General features: G+C 38.4%; 1 pseudogene; it reads right to left on the reverse strand.

The window, feature by feature from the left end:
* Positions 1 to 628: 628 nt before the first annotated feature.
* On the reverse strand, positions 629 to 7,164 carry LOC138171055 (BCL2/adenovirus E1B 19 kDa protein-interacting protein 3-like; annotated as a pseudogene).
* Positions 7,165 to 11,090: the final 3,926 nt, after the last annotated feature.

The raw sequence follows: 11,090 nt of genomic DNA on the forward strand, positions 1-11,090 counted from the left end.
TAAACACAGGCATCTCAGAAGGATTTGGCAAACAAAACGATTCCCTTCCTGGTTCAGTCTCTTTAGTGGATAAAGGGTAAGGTAGGAGAAGCTGGGCAATGGCCAAGAAGGAGCACAGGGAGTCAAGCAGGCCTAGCAGGGGCAGCTGGCCAGCACTCCTAGAAGCCACAGAAGCCCCTACACAGGAAACCAATCGAGGGGAGGGGGCCAACTTCAAATATCAGTGTTGGATGGACTGTCCCAAGATAAACAGACCACCATGGGGGCTTCTGCTCTCTTTTCCCATTTGCCCAAGAAGACCACCCAGCGGAATGGATGGGGAGTTTGCCAAGTAGCTGCCCCAGCTGGGGCAGACAGTCACAGGGGGTTTTCTGGAACCATGTGAGGCAATTCTACAGCCTTTTGGAAAAGCCCCTAAACATAATACTTTTAATAATGACATGATTCACTTGTTCAAGGGGGTAGCAAAGTTTAGGGCAACTTGGAAGTTTGGGGATTTCATGGGAGTCCAAGAAGCCTTAGGACTGGGATTAGAAAGGTGTTCATCAGAGAACAAGGGCTAAGCCTACAAAGAGGAGGTGAATCAGTCTGACCTGCTCCCTATGCTGCAGCCCAGGTAGCAATACAGCTATCTATCCTCCCATTCTACTAAACTAGGAATATGACATTTACACAACAAATGAACAGAAGTCACAGGAGCCATCATGGACAGACGGACTTCCTCCTTTAACCATTCTGCATGCTCAGGGACAGTTAACTGCTGCTGGGCCAGACTCCCAGCCTCATTGCCCTGTAAGGTGCTGGTGGAGCTGGTGATACATCTTCCAATGTAGATTGTCAAACCAATGGTGAGGAAGTAAGAGAGCAGCAGGGACGGGAGGAAAACCTTCAGAAACTCTGTCAAGAAATGCCCCCCTTCTTCATGACACTTGTATTTCTGATGCTGAGAGTGGCCTAGTGCTTTGGGTGCTTAAAAAGAAACTTCTTTGGGGGATGTTTTCAGGACTGCTGGACCAGTCCCAGATCCATTCAGAGTTCTTCTTTGGGATGCTCTCCACTTCTTTATGTCTTTCCATATAGTCTTCTACAGACTGGGAGCTGTTCTTTTCTGCAGTGCTGTGAATATCCATTTCAGAATTTCTGTTAATATCTTGGGGTGTCTGTGAAAGGGGCAGGCTCTCACAGTCACAACTCTTGGAGCTGCTCCATCTAGACTCGTGTTGTGCATCCAGAAAGATCTTTTCCATGTTGCCATTATAGGCTGATATAGAGGCTGATGCTGCCCTGTGGCCTTTGCAATTACTGTTGAAGTGTAGCTCCCCACCCCCCGCCCCCGGCCCCAGAGCCCCACAGGTTCTCCTCAGTAGGGGCAGGGACTGCCTGCTCTGGGCCTGTGTCTGTGGGGCCTACAAGGGCTTGGCCTGGCTGGGGACCCGGGGCCCCTCAGGGTGTCTAGGCCCACCTCTGCTTAGGTTCCTGCTGCAATGGACCCCTCTGGGCCACAGTGATGTCACAACATACCTTCCTCTTAATAAAGAGAAAGGGATTAAAGATTTGGAAGAGGGTATAATGCTTTTAGATGGTGGTGATTTTTAAGTGGCAACTGGGTAAGTTTGCTTTTCTTAAATGTTTTTCTTTGTTGTTAGAAAAGGTTAAAGGCAGGGGCCAAAATATTAGAAGGAAATATTTGGTGTAAAAACTAAAGGCATCCTTGAAATCTCTCATATATTCCATTGCAAAATAAAGACTTCCATCTTAACGAGATTTTGATTTTATGTTTGAATTGTGTACTTCTGTTTTAAGTGTCTCTGATGAAAAGCCTCATCCACAATTTCATCAAGAATACAGAGATCTCTTAGGAAGAAACAGGAATGTATTCTCTTCCCCAGGTGAAGAGGGCAGTCTTCCCCAAGACATGAGGAAGAGGCATGTTACAAAAGGCAGAACAAGATTTATACCTTAATGGAGTTCCTTCTCCCATTGGTTGAGAGGTGGGCTCAAGTCTATGCTGAAAATCTTCCCCAATTGTAAACAGCAGAGGAGCCTGCCACTATGGCTTACATAGAACAAGGATGCTGATTGACAGCAAGGGAAAGGTTGGGGGTGGGGGGGAATATCTCACAGCAATGGGGAGAAATTAGCTCGGGCTGTCCCAGACCCATCACTGGCCGGAAGGAGGGGCCTTCTGAAAGGTCTTTCTGCTGGGAGAGGGAAGTTCTGAGAAGTTTTCACTTCCCCCCAGACATAAGCAAACCCAGCCATGCCCCTTGCCATGTGTTGAAGGAGAATCCTGCTGGTTGATAATCTTGTCTTTTGGACAGAAATGACTTATTTTCCGTGATTCACCTGGATATAATTTACTTGAATAAAAAGCTACACTGGTAGCTTGAGAGAATGGAAAGGGGTTAAATGAGTGAAAAAGGAAGAGAGTAATTATTTCCTCACACTTTTAGTCAGCTTGAATCTCCCAAGACAATGATCATCCTGACAAGGAATAGTTTCTTTGAAAAAAATCTATTTACTGAAGTACAACTTAAATAATTTATTTCAATTGGGTGCCCCTTTTCAGTAATACAACACAAATGTTGGGAGGAAGAATCAGGCACATTTGAAGTCAATACTGTCTAAATTTGTCTCTGAAATTGTAAGCTCATGAAATGTCTCATCTGCATCATTGCTTATATATAGTTAGTCTTCTGCTTTTCCTTAGAAGCCTCCTTTGATTTTCTGAGCACAGGCTACATATACTATAAGCAATGGGAAGTAGGGTCTTTAATGAAAGAAATCAAACTGACAGAAAGCTGAAAATTCTTGACAGCAAATTATCATCTTTTATTTTTTTCTTTTTGACTTTGAATATACTTCCTCTCTATTCATGGCTTCTTTTCCTTTATTTTTTTATTTACTCAATTTTCATTTTGAATTTGATATGTATTCTCTATTTTTGTTTCTCACTTACATTAAAATGCTTCTATGTCAGCTTCACAGACAATTTAATGATGCAAGATAGATGATAAGCATTTTTATATTTAACATCTTTATGCTTTCTACATTACAGTAATATCCCTAAATACCTACTCCAACCAAACCGCAAACCTCAGTAAAATCATCAGGCTAAACCAGGCTTAGGGTATTCAATGCTTTTGAGGCTTTGGTGTTAGGGAGATGTCTATAGCAAGCATGTGAAAACTTGGCAGTGGAGGAATGGTTGGATGCAACCAGCACTTTGGAATGCATAGACAACAAGGTCATCCATTGCTTCCCAGGCCATCCAAGTCATCTTGGCTTTTGTTCTACCACTAGACTATGATGACTCTGGGAAAAAGACTGCACAACTCTGCCTCACTTAAATGGAATTCATGGGAAAGTTAAGACATCAACCAACATCTACTATTTTATTCCAAAATCATGATGACATTGGTCCTTTTTCAAAGATGAAGAACAAATAAAAACAATATTGCTGGATTAGTCCTTTTGTGAAAGAAAATACAGACCAAAAAAAAAAAAACCTCAGAAAAAAAGTATGCTTCAATTTGTACTTAGATTTGTCAGTTCTTTCTTCGAAGATAGATAAAATTTTTCATCATGAGTTCTTTAGAATTGTCTTAGATCACTGTTGCTCAGAATAGAAAAGTCATTCAAAATTAATCATCGTACAATATTGCTATTATTTTGTAAAAGGTTCTGATTCTGTTCTCTTCACTTTGTATCTGTGCATGTAAGTCTCTCCAGGTTGCTGTTTTTTTTTTCTTGAAAGCATCATGCTTGTAACTTTTTATATCACAATAGTATTCCATTACAGTAATATAAAAAAAACTTGCTCAACCATTTCCCAATATCCTCTTAATTTCCAATTCTTTGCCACCACCACAATAGAGGCTATGAAAATTTTTGCACATATAGGTCCTTTTCCTTAAAAAAAATCTTTTTTGGGATACAGCCCTAATAGTGGTACTGGGTCAAATCATATGCACAGTTTGATACCCCTATAAGCATAGTTCCAAATTAATCTCCAGAATGGTTGGATCAGCTCACAACTCCAACAACAATGTGTTAGTCCAAATTTTTAGCTTGTCCAAAATTTATCATTTTCTTTTTCTGTCATATTAGCCAGTCTTATATGTGTGAGGTGGCACCTCTAAAGTATTTTAGCCTAAATGTCTATAATCAAATTATATTTACAGCATTTTGTTTCACATGATTGTTGATAGTTAAGGCAGCTATGTGGCACCGGAGATAGAGTGCCAGTTATGACATCAGGAACATTCATCTTACTAAGTTCAAATCTGGCCTCAGATAGTTACTAGCTATGTGATACCAGGGAACTTATTTGTCTCAGTTCCTCATCTGTAAAATGATGTGGAAAAGGAAACAACAAAGTGCTCTAGTATTTTTGGCAAGAAAACTCCAAACAAGTTCATGAAGAGTTGCAAAAGATCGAAACAAAAATGACTAAACAAAAGCAATTTATAACTTTAATTTCTTCATCTGAAAACTGCCTGTTCATATCCTTTGACCATTTATCAATTGGGGAATTACTTGTATTTTTATAACTTTGACTCAATTCTCTATATATTTGAGAAATGAAGTCTTAGTCAGAGGACCTTGCTCTAATTGTTCCCACAGTCTTTACTTTCCTTCTACTCTTGCCTGCATTGCTTTTGTTTGTGCAAAATCTTATTAACATAATGTAATCCAATTATCCATTTTATATCCCACAGTGCTCCCTATTTTTTACTTTATCATAAATTCTTTCCTTATCCATGGACCTGAAGGGTAAATTACTCCATGCTATATTAATTTAATTATGTTATCACTCTGTCTAAAACATGTATCCCTTTGGCACTTCTCTTGGTTTATGGTATTCAGTTTTGGTCTAAATCTATATTCTATTCTTTCATCATGTCTCATGAAGTCTTTAGCTTCCACTTTATTAATTATAACTTTTAAAGAGTCATTTTATTTTTTAAGGTATTGTACCTCTTTTGCCATTTAGCCAAATCTGATTTGTAATAATTCATTTTCTTCAACACTTTTGTACATATTTTAACACTTGTGCAGTTTTTAAAGTTATGTTTCAGTATTTTGCCTTTTTACCAAGCATTAACTTCCTTTTTATTGCTGTTTGGCACACCTCTGATTTTCCCAATTTTTCCTCTACCATTCTTGGAGGGTTTATTTAGCATTTTTTATCACTTTTTTTTCATTTCCTTTAGTTCATCTAGGTATCATATATATCTATATCTATATAAATCTATCTATATCTATCTATCTATCTATATGTATATATATATATATATATATATATATATATATGAAAGACTTACATTTAATCTACATTTTTTCTTTGAGGCTTTGAGTGGAGATATTTTCATGTTATTGTATTCTTTTGAGTTTATGTCTTGTTTCCCTGTTATCATAATAGCTTTCTATGTTCAATTTCTTTGTGTCGTTGTTTGTTCATCTTCTCAGCCTACTAATTAAATTTGGGATTTTTTTTTTATTAGGGTTGGACTTTACTTACCTTTTGAAAATGGGGAGAGATGACTAATCTGAACTTCTGTCTATTATGTCTTTCTGTTTTCACAGTTCAATCCTAGGGCCTGTGTATTTTTGATGCCTCCTGAGTGGTATGTTCTGGGGAGAAGTGTTGCAAAGCCTAGCTGGTTTGTGCTCTGTTCCTAATGCAGGAAGGTGAGGTGTTCCCTTCATGAATATAACAACTCCTCTTACCTTTGAACTGCAACCCAGAACTAGTAATCATCAATTACATTGACAAATAGCACCTTATCCAGCACAGAGTACTATAGCAGTGGTCTCCTGGAATCTCTTTATGATCAAATATTCAGTCCTTTTCTCTTATCCCTAGGAAGGTCTGGACATCCCTTATTTCATTGAATGCCCATTTTATTGCATGTAGATCATGCGCAATTTTGATGTGTAGTTGATCTTGGTTGTAGTCCAAACTCCTTTGCCTTATGAAATATCATATTCCAATCCCTCAGATCTTTTAAAGTAGAAGGTGCAAGGTCCTGTTTGATCCTGACTATAGATCCACGATATCTGGATTTTTTTTTTTCATAAGAAGGTGGATGATAGTAGTGAGGGCAGATTGGGGAAGAGGGAAGTTAGAAGCACATATTTTTGAAAAGTGAGTGGGTCAGAGTAGAAAATTGAAAAAGTGGGGGACAGGATAGGATGGAGGGCAATATTGTTAGTCTTTCATAATATAACTACTATTGAAACATTTTGTGTAACAACACATGTACAACATATATTGAACTGTTTATCTTCCCAGTGGAGCTGGATGAGGAGGCAAGAAGGGAAAGAATCTGGAAATCAAAGCATTAAAAACAAATGTTATTTTTTTGCATGCAACTGGGAAATAAGATGTACAGGCAATGGGGTAGAGAAATCCATCTTGCCCTACTAGAAAGTTAGTGGGAGTATGGGGAAGGATATAAGAGAGAGCAGATTGGGGAAGGGGTATTCAGTAGGCTTGCAATCTTGGTTTGGGATTAGGGGAAAAATGGGGAGAAAATGTGTAAATCAAAATCTTGTGGAAATGAATGTTGAAAACTAAAAATAAATTTAACATAAAAATAAATGCCAAGTTATATTGTAGCCAAATTCCAGAATTATTTGGTTAAGGATAAAATACTACAATTATGTGTGTTTTCCTTGTTTACCTTTCTAAGTCACAGTTGCATCTCATAATTTGAGGTTGAATTTTCCATTCAGTTCTGCCTTTTTTACTGAGAAGGTTTGGAACTCTGTTTTATCATTGAATGAACATCTCTTTGCCTGGAAATATATATTCAATCTCACTGGGTATGTGATCCTTGGTTGTAACCCTAGTGCTTTTCCCTTCCGGAAAATTGTATTCCACTGCTTCCGATATTTCAGTGTAGAGGCTGCCAAATCCTGTGCGATCCTCACTGTGGACCCTCAATATTTGAATTGTTTCCTTCTGGTCGCTTGAAGGATTTTCTCTTTTATCTGGTAGTTCTGGAGTTTGGCCACAACATTTCGAGGACTTTTCAGTTTGTGATCTCTTTCAGCAGGTGTCTGGTGGCTTCTCTCGATTTCTTTTTTACCCTCATGTTCTAGTATCTCAGGGCAGTTCTCTGTAACAACCTCTTGGAGAATGTTGTCCAGGCCCATTTTTTCATCATGAAATTGTGGTAGGCCTATGATTCTCAGATTATCTCTCCTGGATCTGTTTTCCAGGTCAGTTATTTTTTCTTTGAGGTATTTTAATTCTTTTTCTAATTTCTCTTTCTTGTTGTTTTGTTTGATGAATTCTTGGTTCCTCATAGAGTTATTTGTTTCCATTTGGTTGATTCTAGCATTTTAGCAAATCATTTTCCTTGGTTAAATTTTGGAGCTCCTTTTCCATATCATACACTTTTCTTTTTATAGAGTTGTTGTCCTCATTATAAAGATTTTCCAATTCTGCTATTTTGGTTTTGAGAGTATTATTCAATTTGTCTTCTATCTCTCTCATTTGGTTTTCAAAGTTCCTTTTGATCTCATCTAGGAGAGCTTTCTGTCCTTGGAACCCATTCCCTGTTGATGTTTCAGCTGTGGGTGTGGAGTCCACATTGTTTCCCTCTGAATTTGGTTCCTTCCTCTGAGGACAGTAGGACTCCAGAGTCTTTGTCTTTGTAGTCTGCTTTCTACCCATTTTAAGGCAGGGCCCTAGCCACACCCTTCCTCTAGGGAACCCAAGATTTAATGTAGAGGGTTTTGCCCTGGGGCAAGTGTTACTATGTTTTCAGGGTCAGAGGTGGGGTTTGGAGCAAGTCAGGTTCACTCTGTCATCCTGGTTTTCGAGGTCCTGAAAGGGGCTTTTTTTTTTTAATTTCTGGGTTATGAAGTGGTAGCCACAAGGAGTGTTTGTTGTCCAGGACAGGGGCCCCTGTTTTTGCTTCTTACCTTACTCTTTCCATTCCCATTCCTTTGGTTATAGGCCTGGTAGTGGCCCTTGTGGTTGTTAGGAAGACTTGTCTTTCAAGATGATCACCAGGCCTGAGAATTTCTTAAAGGATAATTTCTATGTTCTTTTTTTGATCATGGCTTTCAGGTAGTTCAATAATTTTTTTTGGTTTGTTTTAAGCAATCTGGTTTAAGTAACTTGTTCAAGGTTACACAGCCAGTTATTTATGGGTGTGGTGTTAAGTATCAGAGCCTGGATTGGATCACAAGGCTGGACCAGACCCTGGAGCCAGTGCTCTTACTCGTTGTGCTATCTGGCAGCCCTTAGTCCAATAATTTTTAAATTATCTCTCCTTTATGTATTTTCCAGGTAAGTGATTTTTCCAATGAGATATTTCACATTGCTTTCTATTTTTTCATTTGTTTGGATCTGTTTAATAATACCTTTTTTTTTCTCATAAAGTCAAAAGCTTCCATTTGCTCCAATATAATTCAGAAGGAATGATTCTCTTTAGGGAGCTTTTGAGATTCTTTTTTCCATATGAAAAATTCTGTTTTTTAAAGCATTTTTCTCCCTATTACCTATTTGGGCATCTTCCATTTGAGTTAGTCTCTTTTTAAGGTGTTATTTTCTTCAGTCAGGATGTTGACTCTCATTTCATAATTTTCTAGCATTGTTCTCATTTCTTTTCCCAATTTTTGCTCCACTTCTCTTATTTGGTTTTTGAAATCCTTCTTAAGCTCCTCTATGGTGTGTAACGAACTCATATTTCTCTTGGAAGCTTTGGGTGCAGGAGTTCTGAATGTGCTGTCTTCCTCCTGTTTCATCCTTTGATTGTTTTTGTCCCGAAAACAAGAGTCTAATGTCAGATTGCTGTGCTTGCTTTTCTTCCTTTGCTTGCTCATGTTGCCACTCATTAACTTGACTTTTGAGCCTTTTGCCACAGTAGAACTCTGCTAACAAAGAGTGAAGCTTTGTCTCCATCACTGAGCTTTTCTCAGTTGCTGGAGATATTAGTTGTGTGCCCTCTCTTAAGCCTCCATATGCTCTGGAAACCTAGTCACACACCCCAGTATCTTCACCCTAGATAGTGATCCAGATCATAATAGGTTAATGCAAGAGTGATTGCCCCTCAGTCTGCTCACTTGTTAACCCTACAATCTGCAGGCCAGGAGCTCTGAAGCAGCCATGTGGCACCCACAGCCGCCATTCCTCAACCACTTCTCCTTCTGGAGGGCAAAGGCTAGACTGCACTCCTGAACTCCTGGTTCCCAAAGTCATACTGCACTGACCTCTCACTTTGTACTTATCATCTATAGGTTGAGAATTCTGGAAACTGCCACAACTGTTGTTGATCTGAAGTCCCTCCAGCCAGTGGCTACTTGTGGCTGCCCTGAGGATAAAAACTCTTGCTCACACAGGTCTGGGCTCTGCTCCCGGCTACCTGTGCTGGACCCTTTCTAACAGCTTGCCAGACTGTCTTCAGCAGGAAGTTAGCTCCTCTCCCTCATTTTGTGGGTTTTGTAGCTTTAAATTTGTTTAGAGTCATTTTGGAGGAGGTAGAAGCAGGAGCCGAGCAGAAGTGCTGTTTCTACTATGCCATCTTGACTCTGCCCCCCATATGCCACAGTTTTTCTCATCCACTTACCATTTTATGGACATCAATTTTTTTCCATTCTTTTTTTTACTTTTCTTGAAATAAAGCCCTTTAATTGTCTGTCAGTAAAATGATCTCTGCCAAAATGTTTGAGACATAGGTCATGCCTAAGCCCAATGCCCCTCCATCTTTGAAAACAGCAATAAATGAGCCATTTGAGTCTTTTTTACCAAAAAAAAAGGTTAGGTAAGGGAGGTGGGAAAAGCAAGGAAATCCTTACAGGGAAAATCCAGAAAAGTTACTTAAAATCTTAAAGAAATGACGGGGTTAATAGAAGCACCTTCCTCCAAAAAAACCCTGTAACATAAAGGAAAGTGAGTAGAAATCTTCAAAAATAATGAATATAGCATCAGTAACTTAGATCCCAGAAGAAAGATTAGATAATAAGTGCTTTATTAACTCATTTGGTCTGAGAGGTAAGTGGTATATTAACCTCATTTAACAGTCAAAGAACCTGAGGCAAAGAGCAGTTATGTGCTTTGCTCAGAGTGACAGAACTAGTAAGTATCTGAGGCCAGCTTTGAACTCAGGTTTTCTTTCCTCCATACCAGCTGCTTTATCCACAGTACCACCAGCATATTTAAGAAATTCATTTGGAGATACAAAGATTTAGCCATTATACAAACAGTCATGACTATAGAAATAATGCACAGAAATAAACAGTTATAAATAAGAGGTTAAATAACTTGAAATATTGGTATGACATTATTACTAAAGCAGTGTAGTTTCTGGGAAATAGAGTGGCCCATATAAAGCATGAGAACACAGTAATAGAAAAACAAAAAAAAATGGAGGGGCACTCTGAGAATAAAACAAGGAGTTGGGAGAATGTCACAGAAAGGGGAAAGAAATAAGTAGATGACCTGAATGGAATCAGTGGGTAGTGAAATAATTATAATTTATTCAAATTAGGCATTATACACTAGTGCCAAACAAATAAGGGAAGATGATTCTAAAACCATACTCTTAAATGGGCTAAATAAAAAGAAATAATTCCATCACTAAATGTCAGGACAGATATTAGTTAAGAAGATGGTGAGTGGGAGGGAATGTTACTGAGTATATATTATAGATTCATTATTATAATAAAATTGTACACATTATCATCAGCACAACAAAATTGTTACATTTTATCTTTTGCTAATAAAATTAATATTCCAGGATATTATAGAGATGGAATTCAGTTTAACATTCCTAGCATTGTATACTATAGAACTAAATTCATCCATAAAAAAGAGTTAGAGGGGTCCAAGATGCCAGAGTACCAAGTATAGCCTAGCTCCTTCAGACAGTATAGAAAACACACAAGACTGAGTCCTGATGGGAAATATAAGTAAAAATAAAATCATATTGAATTATTTTTCAAGTCTAGGTCAGCATAGGGAGAGAGAAAAATAATATTACACACCTCAGGGCCATGGTTTAGTTAGGAACCGTCATGCAGAACATTCCAGCACAGGAGAAGGTTGTGCACCAGGGCAAGAAGACACTGCA

This window comes from Petaurus breviceps, unplaced genomic scaffold, assembly GCF_028583685.1.
Source record: "Petaurus breviceps papuanus isolate PSGF00001 unplaced genomic scaffold, PetGlider_PUasm1.0 126, whole genome shotgun sequence".
Classification (NCBI taxonomy): Eukaryota; Metazoa; Chordata; class Mammalia; order Diprotodontia; family Petauridae; genus Petaurus; species Petaurus breviceps.